The following is a 14,780-nucleotide window of genomic DNA, read 5'->3' as shown; positions in this document are numbered from 1 at the left end:
ATTAACAACCTCTTTAAAGAGATGTCCATCTTTACCCTCTGGATCTATTGTTGCTCAATTTTTTTCAGCTATGTCATTGCCAAAAATGACTACTAAGTCATTGAAATAGGTGAAGGGTTGTCTCTTGTGGACTCTAGCATTTTTTAAATATTTACTCGATAGGATGAAAAAATATAGAAGTTAGAGGACTTTAATTTGAATTGATTACGATATACTTTACTTAGATAAAGTTATTGTTTAGAGGAGATTACCTTCAGCAACTCTTCCCATACACTATAATCTGCATCCACAGATTAAGTACTCTCATTCCATGCAAAACCGCTCATGTTTTCTAATTCTTTCATCATTCTATAACCTTCTTTCCATTTTTTTTACTTATTCTTAAAGATATCCTTTCTGAGATTCATTTTCATTTCTTCATTGAACTTCTTTTGTATAGTAGTCCACGCTTCTTTTTTAAAGCCCCATTCACCCTTTTTTCCTAACTGAATTTTCTCAAGGAGAAAATCTATCAACTTAAGTTCCATCTCTTTTGACCACACCACTTTCACATTTTTAGCCAAAGTAGCAACTATAAGCACATGTACCTCCACATCTATACTTGTTAAGTGATTGGTAAATGATATTTTCAGCTATCAATGGGTAGCTACAAAACTTGAAAAAAATCATTAGCATGTCATGAACAATATTAAACTTATTTTGGATAAATGGAAGTAGCAAACTACAATATGTTAAATCCCCAAACAATATCAGATATCATAAAAAATATTGATACTATTAATAGAATGTTGCCACTTTTCATACTACTAATAAAAATCTTGGTACTTAAACTCATAAATCATAAACGCAATCAATCATAAGTCCTTTTCATATCATTGACAGAATATTGGTACTTTTCATACTATTGACAAAATGTTGGTACTTCTCATACTATTGATAGAATGTTGGTACTTTTCATACTATTGACAGAATGTTGGTACTTAGACCCAGGGTTCCCTTCATGCTACTCACAACCATTGTGGCTTCCCTAAATTGTGAGACAATCCTTTATCTATTGTTTGGAAAATTAGTTATAGAGATTTCCATATAAAATTTATTGTAGTATAATGGATCACTTAGGGTAACATTAATTTTATCATACACTAGCCTAGAAAATAAGAGACTTCTAGAATAAGAATAATTGTTCTATTAAATCCATGTAAAAATATTGTATAGATTCAAAATTATTGAAATTTTCTAAAATTAAAAAATAGATTGAAAAAATTGAAGCTATATAATTTCCCCATGGTGATGTATATGTGAAATAAAATAGAATTTATTAGAGAGTTAAAAGTTAGTGGAATATAGGAGAAATCCACTACAAGATGGGGACAATTAGAAATAATCACCTTTGGTGCAAATTTTTAGTAGACTACTTGGAGGCAATCATAATATGGGAACAATTAGAAATAGTAGGCTCCATAGAGAAAATGGCTACCAAGCCTTCTCTAACCATTCTTAAAAAATAGATAAATAGCCAGCACAGACATAATCTATTTGCAGAAAAATATTCATATCATTATAATGAACATAGTGTTACAATTCACTGATGAAGGGTTGTTGGATTATATGAGAAACAAGATTACCCTAGATTTAGAGCTACTATTGTAGATTTATTCTCATTGGGTAGTGGGTCGAATACCAGGGTTGAACATTTTTTAATAGAAAACTCCCAAATTCTAATGTCTAACAAGTTTGGATGGTAACTCAACTTTATGATCCCAACAACTACATTAAATGAAGGAGAATTAAAACTAAAAATAACAATAACAAAAAAAAAAAATCTAGCAAAAGAAATTGTCATCTAAATGGATAACACTTGATATTTAGCATAAATGATATGACACATTTTTACCATAGTTCATAAAACTTCCATGAGACTGTAGCTAAGGTAAAATTCACTCCACAAAACTTCCATGTTCATGTAGCTACAATAAAATTCACATCAAATATTTTTATTACTACATATGAAAATTTAAAAAAATCTTCCATGAGTCTTTAACTAAGGTGAAATTCATCGAGGCCTTAAAAGTTTATAATATTGCTGACTAATATATACTTTAAGAAGTTTGATAAATCATATTGATATCTATTGGAAGGTAGAAAACGTTATATACCAATAGTGGCAATTCAATATCTATAGTCTTTTCATTTAATATATATAAATGGGTTTTTATAGAATTTAGATGATGTTCAATATCTGTAGTCTGTCAATAGTATGATAGAATGTTATAAAATCCCCCAACAATATCAGATATCATAAACAATATTTCAAATACCATAGCTACAATTATCAAACTTAATTGGATAAATGGAAGTAGAAAACTAGGGTATGTAAATTCTCGTGACAATATCAATATATCCTTTCTTGACACATCTCCTAAAAAATGCATATAGAAGATAGTCTAGAATAGTGAAGTGTAAAATGATCCTTGAAAATACAAAGTATAATTCCTATTCACTACAAAGTACAAATTAATGTTCATATTTTGTGGTACAACTAAGTTTGAGAGTTGTAATCTTCGCACATCCAATGGGCTATTTCATCCCTAAATCTCCCCCAGTAATCTATATCTCATTGATTCATCCCATAAGTCTCAAAAATTGGCACATTTATCCCAGCATGTTTATCATCCTCTTCAGTTTTCACTTTGGATGGAAGACCATCCTCCATCGTAATGAAGTTGTGTAGGATGCCACATGCCAAAAGAATCTTTTTTGGGTAGATATACTATAGAATGTTGCATGCTTTAGGATAGGAAAATGTTTCTTGAAAATACCAAATGTCCACTCTATCACATTCATAAGAGAGGAGTGTCAGTGGTTAAATAACTCTTAGGGATTGTTGATTGATTTTGCTCTACAAAACACTTTTAGGTGGTAATGTGTACATTGATAAGGAGTAAGAAATTCTAGTACATTTGTGTACCTAACATCAACTAAATAAATTTTCCTACACAAATAGAATTAAAGTTTTGATTTACTTTTATTTGAATATAATCATATTAAATATGAATTAATATACCCAGGGGAACCACAAGTGGATCTGCTCTAGAGAGAGCTGAACCAAGCACCTAACTATCTACAATAGATTGTTCCCAACCAGCAAGAAGGTATTGAAACTTGTGGTCAAACAAACATACACCAAAAACATTCTATGACAAATTACCCTCTCTATCATGATATTTTTCTTGCATGTCCAAATCAACAATAAATGGCATATGAGTTCCATCAAGTGCAATAATACGATCCTACAATAATCAATATTAGTATCAAATACAAATTATTATATGTACTCTCTAGTAATGAAATGCATGCCAATAGCATAGTTACCATGAAATATGGATCAAAACAGTCCTTCCCACCAATTTTTGGAGGAGTGGTTGCAATAGAGGGTAAAATATAATTGTTATGAAGTGCTATTATAGCTTTTAAGACCTTGTGAAAGTTTTAACTCATTGTCTCTCCTAAGTGACCAAAGTTATGGTCAATCATTCGATTCCTTAGATTGTGGCCAAGGGTGTGGAGGAACATCACTAGGTGTTCTTCAAGTGATATGTTTGTTGTATCTTGAATGCTCCCTTTTTGTCTTAGAATTTTGGCCAAGCGAAAGAAAGCTACTCTACTCATGTGTATTTGGTCCTGGAAATCTGTGTTACTAGAATGAATAATGCACTTATAAAAAGGACATGGGGCTCTTCTTCGCTTATGCCAATCTCTTCTAGCCTCTTGGGAAAATACTATTATTAATATTGCAAGACTAGCAAAGAACAACAATGAGTATGCGCATGACCTTGATCTTCCTAACTATATCTCCTTGGACTTCTATATAATCAATAAGATCCATCGAATGACCTACAATGGAAACACATTGATCTATTAGGTCACATGAATCATCTTATTGTAAAGAGCTATATAAACACTAATTACTTAAAACTACCGAAATGTTGTATAAAGGTATGTAGACACATAGATGCATAGACCCATATATGTATATGTATATGTGTATATATAAATACATTTATTGTTGTAGTAGACTAATAGGACGTAGGAGCTATTTATTGCCTAATAGGGGAATGTGGATATTATAGTAATAATAATGTGAAAAATAGTAGATTCATGGAAATGTTATAGTCACCCTGTTTTAAAACCTCAAATAAAATAGTAGAAGCTCATTTTCATGAATGAAAATACAAGATTTGATGTATGTTAACTAAATTTGATGTGAAGCATAATAAACCAAACTTAGGAGATTGGGCTAATAAATTTGTTATGTGCTTAGCTGCTGAAAACAAAGGATGTGATGTTTAAAACTCAATTATAATTTGGATGGGGTCTCAACTTGAGTGTAAACACGAAGTTGGTTGTGATCGGAGAGTTAAGACAAAAGTTGAAGATGTAAGACTTGATGGTAAAGATGCATTAGATGTCAAACATAATGATGACAATTAAAAGAAAGAAATTCAAATAGTGGGTGAAGTTTTGATGATTTTTTACTTTCAGCATGCAAGAGCCATGCTAGAAAGTAGAGTTGTAGTTGAGTCTTCAAAGCTTGTATCTGAGGCTATGGGAAAAAGGGATCATTTTATCTAAAGAATAAGCACAATTTGAAGGAGAATGAAGATAGTGTTATATTTGATGAAAATCATGACATTAGAGGAAAAAGAAATTGGAATGAAAGAATCCAAGTAGTACTGGTATTATGGACACAATTTGATAAGGCCAGACTATCCGATTTGGTAAGGTTGTAAAATGAAGCCTCTAAAATTGCCCGTTGGCTATCTAGTGATAGAGAAAGACCTTGAAGTGAAGAGGGTAGTGCCAACAAAGTAATGCCCTGGCTAAATGCATTCCCATAAGAAAAGAGGTTAGTACGAGCCTTGAAAATGAGGAGGAAAGAGTTCCATTTAATTGGTTGTAAGATAAATCCAAGTTAAACAACAAGGAGAGAGTACATAAACACAATTTTAATTTTAATAGAGTTTGTCATTTAATACTTATCAAAGTAAATCTTAATATACAATTTCTTATCAAAAAAAGAACATAGTATCTTTTAATCCTCTAGACTGTTTGGTGTTATAAAAAAATCCCCATTCATTCATTTAGTCGTTATAATTGTATATAACAGTCTCAACTCACAAATTTCTATATATCAAATGATAAACAACATCTATCAATGACGGTTTATGAAAGCAATCATAACTCGCAATTTCTATTAGATAAAGAACGCATTGTCATTCAATGATTGTATCAATTTGGGAGTTTCTGTCAAATAATGAAGACGTTGTATACCATTCCAAATGTCTATTGAATGAACACAGATCATTACCTCGTTGTACATAGTTTATTTTTAATTTCTCAATTAATTCAAATTACAGAATACATTAGAATTCAGTGACTATACATCTAAACAATGCCAATTCAAAATTTAATATATGAAATAAAGAACGCAGTATCATTCAATGGCTATATATTCAAACAATCTCAGTTTCTATCAATAAAAGACTGCAGTGTCTTTCACTACTCCATCAAAACAATTCCAATTTACAAAATTCAATAAAACAAAAGAACATAGTATCATGCAGCGGTTATATATCAAGAATATTTCAACCCACAAATTTCTAGCACTCAAGGATTATATATCAAGACAAACTCAATTCACAAATTTCTATCAAACAAAGAGCATAGTATTAATATAATTCAGTGAGTTTATGAGAAAAACTTGAACCCTTAGTCTAGATCATCATATTGTAGAGATACATATGAGTATGACACGGGCTAAACTATGGACTTGTAGAATTGAATGATGTTGTTTGTCATTTGATAAATAGAAATTTGTGAATTGAAACTATTATATACATTTATAACAACTAAATGAATGAATGGGGTTTTTTTATAACGCCGAACAACCTAGAGGATTATACTTTGTTCTGTTTTGATAAGAAACTGTATATTAAGATTTACTTTGATAAGTTACAAAGAGCACAAGTTATATAGAAATTTGGGGGGTAATCTGATCTCCCTCGAATCCCACCTACATTTTACAACTTAGCATTAAAAATTTATGTTCTAATGGTATAAACCTGCAATGTGCAACAACATCTACTTTTTCTATATTTGCTGGCCATGGCTGTCGAAATGTGCATAGTAAAAATAGGACATGAATACTAAGTAGACTATCATATCAGACCAGGCACCCTTTCAAACCTTTGTTATGACATTAAATTTATTACATAAGACAACAATGCAGGCATTTTTAACTAGTATTTCCAGATTTGTTACTTAACGCAGTACAGTGACTCTTTTAGGCATAAATAGTTGCACTCTAAAATTGCTTCTACAATACTAATGGATGTAGACAGTTATTTTTTTTCTGAGGAATATGTCCATGGTCTAACATTCTACACACTGATCATAGATATCTATGATTGTGATAATTTCAAACCCCGCTATATCATCAATGGAATCCAAAAATCTCGAACAATATCAAACTTTAATACAGGGTTAAATATTTTTGCTATTCTGATCAGTAATTACCATTTTGTACCAACACATGTTTCACGATTTACAAGTTTAAGAAATGTTACAATATTATTGTTGGATACTTGTCTGTTGCCATTATGCTTAAACCTTCAAATAGGTTTGAAAATGTTGTAATTAAGCAATATTTGTACCAAACTACCTTATTTACGGATACATACATTTACAGTAGTAACATTAACTGTCGTTCAGACATTTTTTCAAACATGTCTTGGGAAAACTTGATGAGAAAATGAGACTTATGAAGGATGACATCAATGCAACTTATTCTGGGTTGTTGTTGTTGTGATGGAATAGAATGTTGCATTCTCATTGAGTATCTATATGTTTTGCTGATGGGTTGTAATACGCAGGAATAGTTTCTAGGCTAGCATATACAGAATAATGAAAAACTTAAGAGTTGAAAATATCCGTAAGTTGTTAAATATAATCCTAATAAAGAAATATCTCAAGTATTACTCACATAGATATCCAAGTAATGGAACTGAACCCTTCACAATAGACTAAGCTAGGAACTTTAGCAAATGAGGACACACAATAGCATAAGTGTTGGAATATTTAATGCGGTTGTTGTTTGTCCCTAGAGCCAAACGCCCACCTACCACCCCTGAACGTTCAAAAAAATTATTACGGGCAGGTGAGTTTTCAAATTCACAAATGAGGGGGAAAACATTTTTGGTAGAAGACAAAAGGAATGTTCTATTCCATTCAACTAGTAGACAGAGAGACATCAGAGTGAAGGTGAAGAAGAGAAAATCAGAGAGTTGCAGAGAGAAGAGAAGTGATCAGCAGATCCAGTCGTCAAAGTGCAGAGAAAAGGAAGTTCATTTTGTGCCTACAGTTGCACATGTTTCTTCTCTGGTCATTTTGTAAGTTTATTATTTGTTTGATTCAACCTGTTGAAGCAGTGATTGCTCCAAGCATTGTAGTATGTAGCCATTAGAGTTGTAAGTTTGAAGTTTTTTCAATTTGAATTTTAGGGTTATTTTAGGATTTTCTGGTTGAAGCCAAATGCTCCCAAATTTTGTAATGGTTTAATCAAGTTGAATAGTAAAGCAAACAGGCATACTTGAATCGATTACTCTTCCCTTTGTTTATTGCATTTGATAAGTTTATTGTTGAGTATTTCAAGCTTTGGGTCTCTAGTTTTAATGGTGAAAATATTCACGTCATAAGTCTACACTCGGTATTGTCTTTGGTAGACGTCATTTACAGTGGCTACTGAGTTCACTTGGTGCTTTCTTCTACCAAGTTTCACCCTCCTATGGCTATCGAGTTCACTCGACATCTAGTGTTTACCGAGTTCTTCATTTATCGAGTTGTTTCTTCATCTACCGAGTTGCTCTTCTACCGAGCTCACTCGGCATCCTTTGGCTACTGAGTTGCTTGCTCTTCATTTACCGAGCTCACTCGGTAACCTATCTTGCCACTCGGTTTCTTAAGTTTTTGAGCAAATTTTTAGGTTTAGGGTTGTGAGTTGTGAATTTAATTTTTTTAATATTTCTCACAATAAGAACATCAGCAGGGATACTCGACCATTTGACCAAATCATGTTGGCTCCCCTATGAAGGAATAAAGGAAGTTGATAAGTAAGTTTGGATCTAAGCTAGAACCCTTAGTATCGATTGATACTAGCCAATCTATTTAATAGGTTTTATCCAATCAACACTGTGATTATGTGACAAGGATAGAGCAAAAGAAATCTTTCTTCCGAGATTCGATTACAAGAAATTTCAAGGTTAGTGTGCTCTACTTATTTTTACCCATAAGACACAAAAGACGCTAGATAAATTTAATATGCACAAACTTCATTTCCTCACATTCTCATAAGATTGAAGTACACAATATCCTTGGTTAAGCTCCATAAACCTCAATAATAATAGACCAGATTACCTTTAATAATTGATGGATAATAAATAGAGATAAGTATTACTTTCAAAAACATGCTCTTCAATTTTTTTATAGCATACAACTCTTCTAAATTGCATGCCAAATGGTTCGAATTGACCTCTACATTCAGTCTTATTGTACATAAAGTTTGCAAATATACACTTGGATACAACTATTCCACTACAAAACATATTTTCTTCTCCCATCGATATGGAGGTTGTGAATCAAGAGCATAAATTGTTACTAAGCACCAATTGTCAGTTCATCAAGTGCCCTCATGGGTGGGGGCGAAGTGGCCTTGGGGGCATCTACCTATTGGAATATTTATTGCATTTTAGTTGTTTTCCCCTGGAGCCAAATGCCCACCTACAACCCCTAAACGTTCAAAAAAATTATTACGGGTAGGTGAGTTTTCAAATTTAGAAAGGAGGGGGAAAACATTTTGCAAGTATGACAAAATGAATGTTTTAGATTCATTTGACCAAAGAGAGTGACAAGAAGAGAGAAGTTGAAGTTCAACAGAGTAGAGAAGATTAGAAGTTGTAGAGAGAAGAGAAGTGATCAGCAGATCCAGTCGTTAGAGTGTAGAGACAGAAGGAAGTTCATTTCGTGCCTGCAGATGCACATGTTTCTTCTCTAATCATTCTATAAGTTTATTGTTTGTTTGATTCGACCTGTGAAGCAGTGATTGCTCCAGACATTATTGTATGTAGCCATTAGAGCTGCAAGTTTAAAATTTTGAAGTATTGAAGTTGTTTAAAGTTTGAGGGTTATTTTAGGGTTTTTCTGGTTGAAGCTGAATGCTCTCACATTTTGTAATGATTTAATCAAAGTTGAAAAGAAAACAAGGAGGCATACTAGAATACATTTTTCTTCTTCTATTCATTACATTTGAGAAGTTTGTTTGGAATTTTCAAGCTTTGGCTCTTTTGTTTTTAATGCTGGACAAGTTCACATTATAGTTCTGTCACTCGATATTATGTTTGGTAGAAGTCATTTTCTACAGTGGTTACTGAGATCACTCGATACCTTCTTCTACCAAGCTCCACCTTGCAGTGGCTACTGAGTTCACTAGGTAATCACACTGCTGAGCTCACTCAACATCTATTGGTGCTAAGTTTCCCTTCACGTGCTGAGTTCACTCAGCTCCTTCTTGTGCCGAGCTCACTCAGCACACTCCTGCCACTTGGTTTATTAAAATGCCAAGAAAAACTGGTACTCGGCAATAGTGAGTGCCAAGCAATATTTTAAAGGTTTTTGATTTGATTTGATTTTTTATTTCTCTCACATGGTATCAGAGCTTTGAGGCCCCACATCCACAGTGAGCTAGGGCATTTATTTTCTTAGGATATTTGACATGAAAATAGATATAGGAAAGATATGGCAACAGCCACCATCTTTCAATAGACAAAATTATGATACATGAGCAAAGAGGATGAAGACCATAATGGTTGCAAATAATTTATGGGAGTTTTTAGTTAATGAGTTTAATGATGTGACAGACCCAACTTAGTATGATGCTCTTACCAATATTCAAAAGACTCATTTGAAAGAGTCAAGGAGGAAGGATACTAAGGCATTAAGTTTGATTGAAGTAGCAATGATAGAGACAGTTTTTCCTAAAATTGCAGTAGCAAATTATGCAAAGGAAGCATGGGATATCCTTGGGACAAACTTCAAGGGGACTGATAAAGTCTATACAGTAAAGCTACAGAATATAAGGATGGAGTTTGAGAACCTTTAGATGAAGGAAAATGAATCAGTTGTAGACTTTAGTTCTAGAACCTCCAATGTGATTAACAAACTGAAGTCAAATGGAGAAGACTATCAAGAGTAGAGGATAGTGGAAAAGATATTGATGAGTTTACCTCATAAATATGACAATTTGTTCATGACCATAAAAGAGGCAAAAGACCTCAATGTTTTGACAATGGATGAGTTGATGGGTACTCTTCAAACTCATGAGCATAAGATCAATAGATCTACATCTTCTTCTTCCCAAGAGCAAGCATTCAATGCTCAATCAAATCCAAGAGGAAGGGGGAGAGGAAGAAATGACTCAGGCAAAAACTCTAGTGGTAGAGGCTGAGAAAATGGAGGACAAAGAAATGTTGTAGTAGAAAGCTCAGGAAGAGCAAATGGAGCAAGTAGCTCACAAAATACTTCAAGAGGAGGTAAGAAAAACCAAAAATCAAATAGGAGTAATGTAGAATGCTACTACTATCCTAAATATGGGCATTATACAAGTGAATGTTGGAAGAATCAAAATGATCAGTCAAGATAAGCAAATGTGGCTGATGTGAACATGGGAAGTGGAAAAAATGCCACTGCCTTCATCATTTGTAATGTTGGTGAAGAAGGAAGCCCTGAAGTTTGGTACCTCGACAATGGATGTAGCAACCACATGAGTGGTAATAAAACCTTGTTTTCATTCATTGACAAGAGTTTCAAATATAAGATGAAAATGGGTAACAATGGAACCCTACTAGTAGTGGGCAAAGGATCTATTATGGTTCGCACCAAGAAAGGTGAGAAGAAGGAATTACAAAATGTGTATTTTTCCCCTTTCATGAAGCACAATTTGATGAGCATTGGTTAGCTCATTCAAAATGCATACAAAGTGCTGATGGAGAATGACACATGTGTCATTCATGAAAAGGATGGTAGCAAGAACTTACTTGTTGCAGTTCAAATGAAAAAGAAGAGAATGTTTCCCTTGAGGATAGAGACATGCTTTTCATCTCAAGTTGGTGTTGCACCTCCCACACAATCAACTCTAAGGAGTTTTATTGAAGACCCCTCATGAATATGTCACCTCAGGTATGCTCATCTAGGCTATGCTAGTTTAAATTTGTTGTCAAATAAAAGAATGGTAGAAGGATTTCCACGTATAGGAAATTCATGTGACAAGTGTGAGGCTTGTATTTTGGGTAAGCAACATAGGCTTCCCTTTAATTCTGGAAATTCTAGAAGGGCTAGATATCCACTAGCATTAGTGCATGCTAACCTAGTCGGTCTTATGCAAATTACATCCATTTTGGGGAGTACTTATTTCATGACATTTATTGATGATTTTAGTCGTAGGACATAGGTGTATTTCTTAAAGAATATATCTGAAGAATTTGATAAATTTGTAGAATTTAAAGCCCAGGCTAAAAGAGAATGTGGACACTATATCAAGGTCCTAAGATAAGATAGAGGAGGGGAGTATACCTCCAATTCTTTTGTAAATTTTTGCAGGAAACATGGTATAAAGAAAGAGCTCACATCCAGCTATACACCACAGCAGAATGGAGTGGCTGAAAGAAAGAACAGGACCATTGTTGAAATGGCAAGGAGCATGATGAAAGAGAAAGGTCTCCCAACTAAATTTTGGGTAGAGGCTATGGAAACAACATTTTACCTAATTAATAGGTGTCCTACAAAGGCTATTTGTGATAGAATTCTAATGGAAGCATGGTCATGAGGAAGATGGACAGTTGAACACCTAACGGTGTTTGGATGTGTTGCATATGCACATGTGCCTAAAGAGCAAAGGCATAAATTGGATGAAAAAGGTGTGAAGTGCATCTTCACAAGGTACAGCTCATAATCAAAGGCATACAGATTGTATGACCCATTGAACAACAAGATGACTCTCTCAAGAGATGTAAAATTTCTTGAAAATCAGTCATGGTATGGTCCAATTGATAAGTCACCAAGCACTTCAAGTAAAGTGCCAATTATGAGTGAAGAAGATGCTGATGAACGACAGCAAGAAGGAGCAGATAGAAGAAAAGGAAAGCAACCTTAGTCATTTCCAAGCTCCTCTAGGCATGACTAAGTGTCAGTACCAAGTAGCAGTGAAGATTCTAATCCCACACTCTCCTCCCTGTTACCAAGAAAGACCAAGAGTCTTCGGGAGATATACCAAGATGAAAGGTATGAAGATTATGATGAGAGTGTTAATTTTTCATTATTTTCTCATAGTGATCTAATATATTTTGAAGAAGCTATTAAGGAGAAGAAATGGTGTAAGGCCATGGATGAGGAGATAGATGCTATAGAAAGGAATGAGACATGGGAGCTAACTAATTTTCCTCCCAAGAAGAAAGTGATTGGAGTGAAATGAGTCTACAAGACCAAATGCAATGCTGAAGGCAAGATTGATAGGCATAAGGCAAGGTTGGTAGTCAAGGGCTACAAATAGCAGTATGGTAGAGATTATGATGAGACATATGCCCCGGTTGCAAGAATGGAAATAGTGCATGCTATCATAGAAATTTTAGCTCAACACAAATGGAAGGTATTTCAAATGGATGTAATGTTTGCCTTCCTAAATGGTGTATTGAAAAAAGAAGTCTATGTGGAGTAGCCACCCGGTTATGAAGTTGCAGGTGAAGAACACAAAGTATATAGATTGAAAAGAGCTCTTTATAGGCTGAAGCAAGCTCCAAGGGCATGGTACGGTAAGATTGACTCATATTTGATGAGAAATGGCTTTGGCAAAAGTAATGGTGAGCCTACTCTCTACATCAAAGCAACAAATGGTAATGTGTTGATTGTTGTCTTATATGTAGATGATTTGATTTTTACTAGTAATGACAAGGCTCTAATTGGTGAGTTCAAAGAGGCCATGAAAAATGAATTTGAAATGACAAACCCAGGTCTCTTGAAGTACTTTCTAGGCATAGAAGTAAAACAAATGCATAATGACATCTTCATCTCTTAAGAAAAGTATGCAGGGCAGATTTTGGAGAGATTTAAAATGTAGAATAGTAAGATAACCCCAACACCAATAGCAGTAGGTCTGAAGTTGAGCAAGGAAGACTCTAGCAAAAGAGTGGATCCAACACTATACAAGAGTATGGTTGGAAGTTTAATTTATTTGACTGCAACTTGGCCAGACCTAGTGCATGCAGTAAGTCTGATTTCCAGATTTGTGGAAACACCAAAGGATTCCCATTGGCAAGAGAGAAAGAGGATCCTAAGGTATGTGAAAGGTACCAAGGGATTTGGAATTTTGTATACTACATTAAATGAATTCAAATTGGTGGGTTATACTAATAATGATTGGGCTGGAAGTTTAGATGATAGGAAGAGCACTTCCAAATACATGTTTCATATGGGATCGGGTGCAATTTTATAGGCATCCAAGAAGAAACCTATTGTTGCTCAATCGACAGTAGAGGCTGAATACATAGCAGCAAATGCAGCAGCATGTCAAGCAATTTGGCTAAGGAGGATCTTGACAAATTTGAATGAAAGGAAAGAGGATGGAACCATAATTTATTGTGACAAAATCTCATCAATTGCATTATCCAAGAATCTAGTCTTCCATGGTAGAAGCAAGCATATAGAGATCAGATATCACTTTTTCAGAGAGTTGGTGGAGAATGGGTATATCAAGATGGAATTTTGCAAGTCTGAGTAGTAGCTAGCAGACATTTTCACAAAGCCATTAGGCATTGGAACTTTTGTACACCTAAGAGAGTGTCTTGGTGAAGTTGATGTGGATCAGTAGTGATCCTTATTTTGTTTGGCTCGGGACAAAGGGGGAGTGTTGGAATATTTATTGCATTTTAGTTGTTTGCCCCTAGAGCCAAATGCCCACCTACCACCCCTGAACATTCAAAAAATTTATTATGGATAGGTGAGTTTTCAAATTTAGAAATGAGGGGGAAAACATTTTGCAAGTATGACAAAAGGAACATTTTAGATTCATTTGACCAAAGAGAGTGACAAGAAGAGAGAAGTTGAAGTTCAACAGAGTAGAGAAGATTAGAAGTTGCAAAGAGAAGAGAAGTGATCAGTAGATCCAGTCATCAGAGTGCATAGATAGAAGGAAGTTCATTTTGTGCCTACAAATGCACGTGTTTCTTCTCTAGTCATTCTGTAAGTTTATTGTTTTTTTATTTGACCTCTAAAGTAGTGATTACTCTAGGCATTATTGTATGTAGCCATTAGAGCTACAGGTTTAAAGTTTTGAAGTATTGAAATTGTTTAAATCTTGAGGGTTATTTTAGGGTTTTTCTGGTTGAAGCCAAATGCTCCCACATTTTGTAATGATTTAATCAAAGTCGAATAAAAAAAAAGGAGGCATACTAGAATACATTGTTCTTCTTCCTTTCATTACATTTGAGAAGTTTGTTTGGAAGTTTCAAGCTTTGACTCTCTAGTTTTTAATGCTGGACAAGTTCATGTTATAGTTCTATCACTCGGTATTGTCTTTGGTAGAAGTCATTTTCTACAGTGGTTACCGAGATCACTCAGTACCTTCTTCTATCGAGCTCCACCCTACAGTGGCTACCAAGTTCACTCGATAATCACAC

Source organism: Cupressus sempervirens, chromosome 8, assembly GCF_028749045.1.
Source record: "Cupressus sempervirens isolate cs-2001-9-10 chromosome 8, ASM2874904v1, whole genome shotgun sequence".
NCBI classification, from domain to species: Eukaryota; Viridiplantae; Streptophyta; class Pinopsida; order Cupressales; family Cupressaceae; genus Cupressus; species Cupressus sempervirens.
The sequence above is the reverse complement of the archived record's forward strand: the minus strand, read 5'-3'. Positions refer to the sequence as shown.